The sequence below is a fragment of the Ambystoma mexicanum genome, chromosome 2p, assembly GCF_040938575.1.
Source record: "Ambystoma mexicanum isolate Mex_15411 chromosome 2p, UKY_AmexF1_1, whole genome shotgun sequence".
Classification (NCBI taxonomy): domain Eukaryota; kingdom Metazoa; phylum Chordata; class Amphibia; order Caudata; family Ambystomatidae; genus Ambystoma; species Ambystoma mexicanum.
This window is the reverse complement of record NC_090923.1, coordinates 1,022,634,154-1,022,648,051: the sequence shown is the minus strand read 5'-3', so window position 1 is coordinate 1,022,648,051 and position 13,898 is coordinate 1,022,634,154. Positions and strand designations below refer to the sequence as shown.

The window sequence follows — 13,898 nt, the reverse complement described above, 5'->3', positions numbered from 1 at the left end:
CATAGTTGCCACCATGATCCATTCCATTCTGTAGGTGCTTATCCAGGCCTGGGGTTTTCTTTGCATTCTGGGACGTGTAGTCTGAGTTTTATAATGTGAAAAGTGGAACTACAAGTCGCAGAATGCAAAGAAAAAACCCAGGACTGGATAAGCACACACAGAATGGAATGGATCATATTGGCAACTATACTTTAAGTGGTCTGAGGGGAGCCAGGGCGGAGCCCCGGCAGTCTTCAAAAAGTGCTATAGAGCCAGGGCTCTCCTGGGGTCTCATCGACTAGCCGTAGAAGCGCCAACTACCTCAGGCAGACCTTTCCCTCAATATAGCTCAAGGTTAAAGGGATGCCTGCATGGTGGGTGCTTCTAATTATGCAACAAAGGAGATGTGCTGATCTCAAAGGCATCTCTTTAACCTAACCACGTGGCTATGTTGAATTAAAGGGCTGTCTGAGGGGGTTGGTCCTGAAATAACAAAAGGAGAGGTGGAGTGTTTGGCTATATGGACATTGATGTGAAAAGTTTATGAAGCATATCTTAAATAATTAAAGTTTTCTTTGCATTGCCTTTTTCTTTTTCTGTGTCTCCAATTCTTAGTGTTGTTAATTATATTTTGCTTTGGTCATTTTTATATTATTTACATGATTTTGTCACTGTATGTAATCTTGGTAATTCAAAAAAATATCTGAGCAACTTGATGTAAATTGAGCAATAGGTTTTTGCCAAAATTCTGTTGGTAAGGACTTAGGTCAAACACGTGTCGGCTAGAAGAGGCATATGTTAGTTAACCTGTGATTAACAGAAAAACTTAATTTATATTTGCATTGAAGAAATTAAAACTTTCTATGCGCATATTTTTGGGTTGAGTGCAATTATTAGGACCAACGATTGTTGTATGGTCACTTAAGGCACCGTGTCAAACAAAAGAGTGCTCTCCTTACCTTTTCTTCCCTCGTCCTTATCAAAGGGGGAATTTGCACTTCTGAGAAAGAACTTTGTTGTCAAGCAACTTCCCATTGTCAAAGGGAGTTTGCAGGCTCCTCCGTCCTAGTCCATTTGCAGAGAACAAGTGGTGGATGTGTTGACCCTCAGCCGCATGCAGTTGGTTTTCCGGGAATTTGCTTTTCCTTCCACACTTGAAGTGGTGTGGATTCACTACTTGCCCACTCCTGTGATGCGGGCCCTTCTCATCACACATGATATTTGTGATGGCCTATCCAGCGAATAGGAAGATCCTGGCAAAACAGGCGGCCCCCACATTCATCTCTCGCCTGGAGCCCCCTGCAGAATTTCTACAAGGGGCATCACCCAAAGCTCGAAATGGATTCTCCAGCGGGCACATTCTCTGGGAAGACTGAGGTGGCCACAGAGGATGCAGTCCGGTTAGATATGGCTGATTGCACGGTGGCCGCAGTACTTGTGTCCACATACTGACAGTGGACCTTTGGGTTGGAGGTGAGCTACGGTTTTTCCGCCCAATGGCATTCACAGTATTTCAAATGTGGACCATAGGTCTCAGGCGATTTCAATTTTATTTGTTATTAGTTGTCTTCATGGTTTATATGTGAGGTTGCTTTCATACACCAATTTGAAAAGTCGGATTAAGTCTAATTACAATCACATAAAAGTCGGATGTTATGTCACATGTTTGTGGTTTTTAGCCTTTGTAATTACATCTAATTTATGTGATTACACAGAAATATATTTTCAATTTCTCTGCATTTCTAATGTAATTTTATTTTTACTAGGTTATGTGGGTTACTCCATGAGTTGTTCTCTTGGTGAGTGGGTCTTTGCTGGTACACATACATTGATTAGCTTTTGTCCAGGTGTTTTTGTGTTTTGTAGATTATTGTCTTGGCTCTTCTGGTTAAACAGGGAACCCTTGTGCTACTGGTGATTGCAAGGTGGCGGCATCACTAAAATGTCCCCTGAAATGCAAATGCCCCCTTAAAATACCCCTACCCCTGTTCACTACTTTGCTCCTTTGTGAGCCTGGGTGGATGAGGGCTCTGATTGCACAGATGCAGACTGTCATGGAAAAACAGGTCTGCTTCTTCTCGTTCTTGTGTAGTTTTGGAATCTGCCGCTATCTCTTCCGTCTCTACTGTAGATTCAAAGGCATCCCAACTGGCTGCGCTTTCAGAAGGTAGATGTGGGTCGCAAACCCGTCCTCCGACCCTTCTCCTTTGCTGACGTCAAAACTCTTTGGACTGCAGCATGAGGAGTTCATTAAGAAAACTATGGAAGACAGGAAAAGGTCCTGTGAAGGGTTATGAAACATCTTTGCAATATGCAATCATCATAAAAATCCAATCTAATGATTTTGCTGTTCCAAAACATACAAGCATCACACAGCGGCAGCGAAAGGCAAAGCTGGGCTCTGATGGAGCAAATTAGATTTACAGGTGCAGACAGTCAAAGCTCAAGAAAGGCTTCACAGGCCAAGCGAAAGAAATAAAAATGCTTCAGAAACCCAAGGGGCATAGGCAAAGTACCATGCCAGGTAAGTCCGGCAGAAACTGCTCCTACCATGTCTGCCGCTTGATATCCCGGCATTTCCAGGATATTAAGGGTAGAGGAGACGGCAGTAAGTTCCATGGGATGGGATTTCTTGAATGACCAGTACCATGATTTATTTGCCGGTAGGAGCCTCATCTAAAGGTCATGCCTGCTGGTAGATCGAGCCCTCAGCGGGCAAACTCGGGTTTCTCTGGTCTGGTAAAAATGCCAGTGCCGGTATTACCAGCAACGCTTCGGGCATTTTTACCAGACCAAGGACTTCGTAGCTTTGTTTCACAGTCAAAGAAACTGAAAGTTAAAAGCTCTGTTAAGAACAAGAAAGCTGTGAGGATGGTCGGTCAACCTGGCTATGAACATCAGGTAGAATTGCGGGGTTCTTCTTTCAGAGAAGTCTGAGCAAGAAGATCTTTGGGGATTTAACAATGATTCAGGATTGAAGTAAAGGACAGGAGCAGCCAGATACCAAGAAGTCTGGATCTAACATGGCTACAGATGGTGATCTAGGCCAGCGGACCTGACAGGCCCTGGTGTCAGAGCTCGTTACTGGGGCTGTGTGGAAGGGGAACCTTCTCTTGCACCACTTCCTTCTTCCTCGCATCAGATGTCGCAGACATATCTTCTCCTCTTTCTCTTTTTTCTCTTTTTCTTCTACTTCTCCCCCATTGCAGCCATGTCTCCTTTCTTTCTGGTCCATTTTTCATCCATACAATCCCAGTCCATCCCTTTACGCGCACGACTTGCGAACGGAAACACAGTCAGATCAGTTTCCTGGTGGTTCGTGCACCAGTCTTTAATCACATCTTCATACTTTTCCACCGCCACATTGCACTGTTTCTTGAGGTCCGCGACTTCAGTGGAAGTCTCTTCCAGATCTCGTAAGGATGTCCATCACCAAGTTTACCCCCTTGTGTACCATGTGATGAAGAGTTTCAAATGTTTCAGGCATACTGTTTGCAAACCTGCCGCTACCACTGAGCTCCTTGCGCAGGTTCTACTCCAGCAACGGCTTGCAGATATTCCCAGTCACTTCTATCAGACAGAGAACTGATTTGGTGCACTTGATGCTGCTGCTCTTGTCGTCCATGAAGACACATTTTGTGCTGATCACCTCTTTCATTATTCCCAGTTTCATCAAAAGCAAATTTCAGCTCCACATGCACATGCATACTTTGGCAGCTTCATCCAAAGCCCAGCTCGTCTTCTGCGGCTCTAGCCGCCTGCAGCGCAACCATGAGGGGCACAAGCAGCAGCACTGCCAAGGCCAACGAGATCAGGGAGCCTGGACCAGACACTTTGTGTAGGGCACAGTCCATTCTGGTCAAAGGCTGCCTCTTGGACAGGCCAGGCTACCTGCACAGACTTCAGTCTCGCCCCTCAGTTTCTTAATCTCCAAGTCATTCATTTGGAGCCTGTGGTGAAGGTCGAGTTTGTGGAACTCCAGGGCAGCTAGTCTAACACTTGCCCTCCAGTTCGCCTCAGCCTCCACAGCAGCAGTGGTTGAAGTGGGCAAGAGCGGTTGGGAGCAGTGCACCTCAACTTTAAAAAAAAAAGGGTTTACTGTTCCTATATTTATATTTGAAAAAGAAACCGTCAAAACACAACATTGAATCTAAGCCGGGACCACATACAAGCATTTCCTCTTGTAGCTCTCGTGTTGCAGATAATTACCAGCTGGTTTTGTTGCACAATTGCACCAGAAATGACGCCACGTTACATTAGTAATTTACAAAAACCTACGTGGGATTGGGAATGGGTATTAAGTCAGTTTACATATAGAACATTTAAAGGTTAGTCAATTAATTGGTGGATACCTATCTGATGGCTCTACCTGAGCCATTCTTCCTACAGATACTATTTTTTAATACTTCACCATAAGGTTAACTGATTGGTTGGCGCTACCCATCCTGGGTGGTGTGGTAAGGGGACCTGTTGTTGATTGGCATCTAACTCATTAACCTTGGACATTTTGACAAGACGTCAAGATACAAGCGTGACACAAGTGGGGGAAGAGACGTCTGTGGTCTGCCATATTTCCAATTAAAGAATACCCCTAATCATCCCAAGGTGATGAGGCCTCCTTTGTTCTTTGAACTTGGCCTTCTGTGCCGTCTGGTGCCTGTGTGCATATTTAGGGGGTTCTGCACATATTCTATCTACGTTGAATATGCAGTGATTTTCATATCTAGGTCACGTGTTAGGATACCGTGTTTGAGAATGAATGTCCTTCTATTTATTAAGGTTTTAGCCCATACCAATGTGCATGTTGTGTTCTTTGTGATCACTCATGGCACTGCTCGGATACTTGCTATAAGGCATTTTGCCGGGGTGATCTCGTGCACCTGGATATCTATGGTTGTTTTTGTGCTCTTCTTAACTTGCTTAATTGGGGAGCCTACCATGCCTTGTCCTGGGAACTGTTATCTGGTATCTGTATTCCACTCATCCACAACTCCCTTCCTAGTTCCTGATCATGGCTCTTACTCCGAGCTACTGCTTGGGCTCTGCACAAACACGTGTTTCTGTGGATTCAGCCTTTTGCATTTTCTGAGGCCTGGAGCCCTGTACTCGTTCTGAGACATGCTGTGGTATACATCTTTTAGGAAGATGGCTGCCCAATTGCACTCTCGCTTCCATGTTAGCGAGCTATATTCGCATGCCATTAATGTTGCATTCACTTTATACATTGGTCATGTTAATGTTATTCATGTTTTATGGATGCTATATCATTATTCTTCATGTCTAAATGCATATATTCCCTATTGTAAATGTTTTTCATGTTGAGTGCATGTGTTCTTTGTGTCTAATGCATGCACTTCTGCTATGTATACTTTGTGTGTGCATATATATATTCAATGAAAAAACTTTTTTAAAGGGACATTATGGTTAAGTTGCGCTACTAAAAACCTATGAAATTCTGTGGAAAAACTTTGTTAAAGGGACGTTATGGTTCCAAGTAAAACCGAAAAACCTCTGAAATTCACCAGTTATGGTAAGCTAAGCAACCATAACTTTAGCCACCACTGTGCACTGCTAAGACTAACACCCAGCACATCAAAGATGACATCACACATTTTTCTTCCCTTTTAAATCTATCCTAATTTCGAATATGTTTACCACAAAGCCAGTCCCAGGTGGACATGGCCACTTTAATCCTATGTTTTGTCCATTGTGGTCATGGCCAGTAGCCAGATTGTCTGGATCATGACTTTATTCCATGACCCAGATAATCTGGCCACTGCCCATGGCCATTGGCTACCCCTCAGTAACTAAAGGTATACTGCTATTTTTTGTAGCGACTTTGTGACACTTATCAAAAAATAAAACACTGGCACATTTCCAAAACCATGCTTGTAGGTCCTTGCCAATGCTCCTTACGCAAGTTTGCTGGAAATCCACCCATGTTTTATTTTTTCAAAAGTGTCAAATGTATGCACATACAATCATCATATAACCTAGCCCCCACTTGACAAAATCCATTCAGAGTTTACAAAAACATTTGTATCTAAATCTATAATCTTTTTGCAAACCTTTGTGTAGATTTGTCAAATGGCACCACATTTATAAGCCTTTACAATATTTTGAGACCCCCCTCTAATTTTGCTACCTCTTGACAGAATCCCACCAAACTTTGCAAAAACATTTATATCTCGATCTATTATCAGTTTGCCAAATGAAGTGTAGATTTGTCAAATGGCACCTCATTACTAAGCCTTTACATTATTTTGGCACCCCCACCTCTAATTTTGCCCCCTCTTGACAAAATCCCACCAAACTTTGCAAACACATATATATCTAGATCTATTATCAGTTTCCCAAATTAAGTGTAGTTGCGTGAAATGGCACCTCATTTATAAGCCATTACATTATTTTGGGATCCCCCCTCTAATTTTGCCCCCTCATGACAGAGTCCTACCAAACTTTGTAAACTCATTCGGAATCAGATCAGAAATATACATGCAAAATATCATGCAGTTCTATTAAGTGGCGCCAAAGTTATAAGCCATTCAAGAACTTCATTTCACCAACCCTGTAATGCTGAGGTGTCCGTGAACTTTTCAGGACTGTTCGCAGACTTTTAGCAGCAAAAAACACCTGTTTTTTTGCTTCTTGCAGCCATATCCCATCCCATCCTCATCACCCCTCAGCTCCCCAGAGATTATTTGATAAGTTTGACAAGTGCAATGTTGTGTTTTTTAATAAGTTTTTACCGTGATGTTCGCGGACACCAGCAGATGTCCGCGAATCCAAGTTGGCGGGCAATTCCAAAAATCTGACGCACTTCACGCTCTTCACCATCCAATCAGCAGACACGTCGCATGTCCGCGGACATGACGCAAGCCGATTAACCAATCGGTGTCCTGTCCGCGAAGCGAACAGGGAAGTGTGTCTACGGAGCGGAAATCACTCTGAAACACTTGTGTACGAGCGCGATAGAAATAAAATATCAATCAATAGCTATCACTAATTTTCTGTGACCGACTTTTTGGTCATTTTTAAAAAACGACTGGATGGATTTTCACCAAATTTACAAAAGCACGCTTTTGGGCCCAAGCCGCTGCTCCAGCCGCAAATTTGGTGAAAATCCGTCCAGCGGTTTGGGCTGTAGGCATGAGCAAAGTTTTTTCCCCATTCAGTCTATGGGAAAAATAGACATTTTGGGATCCCCCCCCAAACAAATTCAGAGTGGGCCATATACTTTTTTCACAAAGATTGGTGAGGATTCGTCCAGGGGGGGTGAAGTTATAAACCGCCCAAAAAGTGCTCTTCTTACGGGATTAGCAATTTAACCATAACTACACTGCCACTACTGTGGCTGTGTAATATAGTCATCTAGTTACTCTCTATCTCTGTCTATGTATAGTAACAACTACCTGTCGCTCTACTAGTCAACTCATCTCTCTTATTCATAACAGTAACTTTGTGGGATTAGTTCTTCTCATCTTCCACCCCGATCCTCTTGGGGCAGTAGGGCTGTATCAATTGGTAACATTTCTCACCTGGATGATACTGGCAAGGGGCAGGGATTGCAATCGGTACTTCTATATTCATCTGAGTATGAGCAGTCGATATTACCTGTGCATTCATCTGACCCATTACTGGGGAGATATCCAAGAATGAAATGGAGATTAAAGCAGGGTAGAATATACCAGCGTTGGATGAATCAACTAAAAAAAGCCCTGTGGGTACTTGGGCAACAGTGCATTGAGGATTTGAAATGATGAGGTAAATTCGACTTAAAGACATACATTGAGATGTTGCATGACAAGGGGGACAAGAATGGTAAGTTGCTTGCCTGGCTGTGCCAATAAAAATAGAACCTGCATCATGTAATTAGCTCAATAAAAGATGAATGTGGGGAGGTGGAGATTAATGGTACCTTTCAGAGGTATTATGGGCCGCTGTATGGAGATGCTGGGAATTACGAATTGACAGAGATTGAATTTACCTTAGCGTAGATTGCATTACCGAGACTGTCACAGGAACAGGTGGAGTTATTGGACACCCTGCTGTCCAAAATGGAACTGCAGGCAACTATTGCTTCCTTCCAGTCTGACAAAACGCCAGGTGGGGATGGCATCCTGGCAGAATTTTATAAAGAATACAGTGGGAGCCTAGCCCCGAGATTATTGAAAGTATACCAATCCGCCTTAGATGGTGGGATTTTACTCCTGAGAATGAGTAAATCGGTGATAGTGCCAGTACTTAAAGTGGTGAAGGCTCAGCATTTGGGTGAATCATATAGATCCCTCTCTATGCTAAATCAGGATATCAAAATCCTCACAGTTTTGCTGGCCGATAGGTTGAGGTAGGTGATTGGTTCACTTATACACAAGGACCAAACGGGATTTGTACTGGGCAGAAACACCTCACTGAACCTGAGAAGGCTACAATATGTTATTGATATGACTAGGCTGCTGGAGGTCTACTGTGTGGTTGTTTGACTGGACGCTGTTAAAGAGTCCGACTCAGTGTACTGGAAGTGGCTGTAATCCGCACTTAGCCATTTTGGTGTTGGAGAAAGCGTCCTACGTTGGGTGCGTCCGATCTACGCTAAGCCTCACGCTAGAGTGAGAACCAGGAGAGTCATCTTAGACCCATGGGAATTGGGAAAGGGCACTAGGCAGGGCTGCCCGTTGTCTCCAATGTTATTTATGAGGATGGGGTTATAGAGGTACCACATTTGGTTTTGGATGTTCTGGCAGGACAGATTCAGTTTTTTTCTTGGTGGGTATTTGATGGGCCTACCTTGGACACGGAGTTAAAGCAAGGGGCCATGAAGCCGATTATGCTGAAAGAAGTGTTGTGGATGGATGACAGTTGTTTATCATGCCGCCCCTATCTACTGCAGATAGGCAAGAAACTCTGGAAGAGGTCCTTAAAGCTGTTAGGAATACAGAATCCTTACACCCCGAATGTACCATTGATGGCCACCCTATGTCTGAGTACGGGAGTCCAATACATGAAGAAGGGTTGGGAAGATATGTGAGTGGCCACCTAGGGTGACATGTTTAGGGATGGGGCATTATTACAATTTACAGACTTTATATGTGAACATGGATTATGCATAGGGCAATATCTGATGTACATGAGATTAGTGCGGATGGTTGAGGCTTTGTGGCCGAACTGCCAGTGGAACCAGAGACTGATGAAAGTCTTACATTGTCATATGACTTGGAGGAAGGGGGAAATGTGTGTACAGGTTCTATAGGAGATTGTTTTTCCGGTATACATAAAGGGGCACTACCAGTAAAGACCCTGTGGGAAGAGGATTTGGGTTCCATTATTAAAGATGGGGACTGGGATGGAGCATTGTTATATGTGCAAAAAGTGTCCAGTAATGCCCGACATAAACAAGAGTTCTATTAGAGACCATTTTTCCAATAACAGGAAGGTGTTCTTAGAGAACGTTTCTACTACAAGAGTTCTAATAGAGGCAAATCTCCATTAGCACCCGGGGAGGCGCCCGTAGCCAATGAAAATGCCTGGAACGTGTATTTACAAAGGGAAGCCCACGTTCCGAGCAATTTCATTCGCGTCGGGCGCTTCCCATCCCGGCTCCCCACCCCCCCCCCCTCCAATTAGCACTTTTGCAGATCCCTACATGGGTGCTAATGTTTTTATTTTTTATTTTGTAAAATGAAAGTAAAACGTACCTTTATCTTGACCCCAGTCTCCGCACACTGCCTTCAGCCAGGCAGTCCCCTCTTCAATGTTGATGAACACTGAAAATTGACTTCCTGGCTTAAGGCACTGTGCCGCATCAGGCAGCGAGATAAAGGTACTATTTTCTTTCTTTTTACAACAAAAATCCCCATTAGCACCCATATAGGGATCTACACGGGTTGTAATGGCAATATGCCCCTCTGTGGGTCCACCCTGTAGGTAATTGCCGACCACCCTTGTAAACAGACCCTCTCTGCGCTCAGGCATTTAACGTGGGTGGCAGGCCATTACCTACAGGGTGGCCCGCCACCTCGGGGCATATCGCTTAAATAACAGGCAGGCATTCTTAGATAATGTTTCTACTAGAGGAGTTATAATAGAGGCAATGTTCCAATAACAGTAAGGCATTCTTAGAGAATGCTTCTACTGAAAAAGTATTTCTTAGAGAATGTTTCTACTGCAGGAGTTCTAATAGAGACAATGCTCCAATAACAGGAAGACATTCCTAGAGAATGTTTCTAATACAGGGGTTCTAATAGAGGCAATGTTCCAATAAAAGGAAGGCAGTATTAGAGAATGCTTCCACCCCTTTCTAATAGAGGCAATGTTCCAATAACAGGAAGGTATTCTTAGAGAATGTTTCCACTACAGGAGTTGTAATAGAGGCAATGTTCCAATAACACGGAAGGCATTCTGAGAGAATACTTCTACTAAAGAAGTCTTTCTTAGAGAATGTTTCTACTACAGGAGTTCTAATAGAGGCAATGCTCCAATTACAGGAAGGCATTCTTAGAGAATGCTTCTACTAAAGAAGTCTTTCTTAGAGAGTGTTCCCTCTACATGGGTTCTAGCAGAGGCAATGTTCCAATAACATGGAAGGCATTCTTAGAGAATGTTTCCACTACAGGAGTTTTAATAGAGACCATGTTCCAATAACACAGAAGGCATTCTTCGAGAATGCTTCTATTACAGGAGTTCTAATAGAAGCAATGTTCTAATAACAGGAAGGCATTCTTAGAGAATGTTTCCACTACAGGAGTTTTAATAGAGGCAGTATTCCAATAATAGAAAGACATTCTTAGAGAATGCTTCTAATACATGAGGTCTAATAGAGGACATGTTCCAATAACAGGAAGGCATTCTTAGAGAATGTTTCCTTTACAGGAGTTTTAATCGAGGCAGTATTCCAATAATCGAAAGGCATTTTCAGAGAATGCTTCTACTACATGAGGTCTAATAGAGGCAATGTTGCAATAACAGTAAGACATTCTTAGAGAATGTTTCTACTGCAGGAGTTCTAATAGAGGCAATGTTCCAATAACAGGAATGCATTCTTAGAGAATGTTTCCACTGCAGGAGTTCGAATAGAGGCAATGATCCAATAACACAGAAGGCATTCTTAGAGAATGCTTCTAATACAGGAGTTCTAATAGAAGCAATGTTCTAATAACAGGAAGGCATTCTTAGAGAATGTTTCCTCTACATGAGTTGTAATAGAGGCAATGTTCCAATAACACGGAAGGCATTCTTAGAGAATACTTCTACTAAAGAAGTCTTTCTTAGAGAATGTTTCTACTACAGGAGTTCTAATAGAGGCAATGCTCCAATTACAGGAAGGCATTCTTAGAGAATGTTTCTACTAAATGGGTTCTAGCAGAGGGCATGTTCCAATAACAGGAAGGCCTTGTCAGAGAAAGTTTCTACTAGAGGAGTTCTAATAGAGACAATGTTCCAATAACAGGAAGACATTCTTAGTGAATGTTTATAATACAGGGGTTCTAATAGAGGCAATGTTCCAATAACAGGAAGACATTCTTAGTGAATGTTTATAATACAGGGGTTCTAATAGAGGCCATGTTCCAATAACATGGAAGGCATTCTTAGAGAATGCTTCCACTACAGGAGGTCTAATAGAGGCCATGTTCCAATACCAGGAAGGCATTCTTAGAGAATGTTTCCACTACAGGAGTTTTAATAGAGGCAATATTCCAATAACAGGAAGGCATTCTTAGACAAGGTTTCCACTACCAGAGTTCTAAGAGAGACCATGTTCCAATAACACAGAAGGCATTCTTAGAGAATGCTTCTAATACAGGAGTTCTAATAGAAGCAATGTTCCAATAACCGGAAGGCATGCTTAGAGAATGTTTCTATTACAGGAGTTCTAGGGAAATGTTTTCTGTATCAGGAGTTCTTCACAGGAGACGGTTGAGAATGTTTCTATTACTGGAGTATTTGGAGTGAGGATGTTCCCATTGCAGGAGTTATTCATGAATTTCATTATTGCTGGAGTTCTTAGAAGACTGAATGTTTCCTTGTTTTTCTGTTGGCTTGTTTTCGGTATACCCTATCCTGTGGCTTGGCTGTGTTATATTTTTGTCCTTCTGTATTACCCTTTGCTTGTCCTATATGATAATAGTTTCGATTGACATGTGACTCTACTGCATAGCATGAGGGATTGAAATAGGGTTTGCTTTCAGGGAACTTGGCATTGGTGTATTCTAGCACTCTGTGGTTGACATGCTTCATCTTACTTAATAACAGTTTATTAAATATAGGAAAAGCCAATACAATCCACATTTTTATACCTTTTATTGGACTAACAAAATATGCTGCTCAGGTGGTGGTTCCATAATCTTTTAAAATCCCACAGACGTCTTAATCAGATTGTCATTACAAGACAAATGGGAAACAACAGAAAGCACACACTGAGATGGACACCATCTTTACATGTGGAAAAAAGCAAGGGATATTCTCCCGCTTTAAACTCCATTAGCTGCAGATAAAAAGTATGCGTAGCATGTTCCTTGAAAAGGCATTCCTGGAAATGAAAAACAATCCTCCGGAAGCCAGCATGTGTTGGGGCGGGGCAGAAGCATGGTCAGCTAAACAGGGGAAGGGCTAGGGATGGAGTCATGGCTAACACCTGCTGGGATATCCACTTGCTTCCAATATTGCCATAATACTGGACTGCTGTGTCGTGCCTATCGATTGTCTCTCTATGCTGTTTCTCTGTGCACATCCTCCTCGCAGGTGGGGCGGAAGAGGCACGAAGAGACCCAGGAGCATTGGCTAGAGAGCAAACGCATGGCACCGTCCGTACTAGCTCCAACAGAAGGGCACACCACTCCTCTGCTCATCTCTCCTGGGTCTACATCCGTTTTCTCCAGGTGGCAGAAGGAGCCTGGCAGAGAGCCAAGAAAAGGCGTGCAGAAAGGTGCACAATGTTCAAGTGGAGGGCCTACATTATACTCACCCCAGCACGCCAATTTGGCCAAATGATTTTCACGGGACTGCCATTCCGTGCAGATTCAGCCACCTTTCCACACTAATTACAGGGGTTTCTTGAAAGAGAATGTTCTAATTACACGAGTTCCTGGAAAGAGAACGGCGCATTTACAGAAGTTCCTTTAACAGGAGGTCTTAAAAGAGAATGTTTCCATTCCAGGATGCCTAGAGACAGAATGTTCCGATAACAAGAAAGTGATTTTACAGGAGTTTTAATAGAGATGATATTCCGAGAACTGGAATGAGTTTGTAGAGAATGTTACGAGTTTTAACTCTAGACAAAAGTGTTCCAGTGGTTCTCTGTCACTCCCAAAGAAAGGCACTTTCACAGGCCTACACCGGAGTCTGCCAAACTCTGTCACAAATGTTCAGAGACATCTTTTTGAAAAACATTTGTAAGTATTTTATTTACTTTTATACATCAAAAAAGGTTCAATGTCAAAGGATTGCCACACCACAACCTATGGAGGTGGGTGGATACTTCAAAATACCAAGCCTACAAATCACATTACATTTAAAAAACAGTGCATATCACACTTAAATTATCACTACTTTTACATCCATCCAAATCAAATTGTAACACAACTCCTACTCAATCTCCCAACATGTGTCATTCCTTCCATTCATTATTAAAAATGGTTTGGGGACATTCTTCACGGGGGGGAAATGTGTGATAACCACACAATCCTATTCAACATGGGAAGCATTCTCTGACAGGCTTGGTCACAGTAATTTGGGGAATTGTTTTTTCCTGACACACTAATCGTGCCCTCTAGTGATTATATCCAAATAATTAGTTGATATGTAAAAATGAAATTTAAAATTGAGGTATTAAGTCCCTCTTTATATGTCACTCCCTAGGTCACTCTTACAGATGAGCCTACACTGGTGGAATAAAGAAGAACCAGGAAGTGTTGATAATTTGG

General features: G+C 42.7%; 1 protein-coding gene and 1 pseudogene across 1 annotated transcript in view; one reads left to right on the top strand and one right to left on the bottom strand.

Annotated features, from left to right (window-relative positions):
* CNIH2 (cornichon family AMPA receptor auxiliary protein 2) overlaps positions 1-13,898 on the top strand; it is a 707,580-nt gene that overhangs the window by 105,830 nt on the left and 587,852 nt on the right. The window lies entirely within an intron of this gene.
* On the bottom strand, positions 3,169-3,686 carry LOC138566101 (protein canopy homolog 3 pseudogene; annotated as a pseudogene).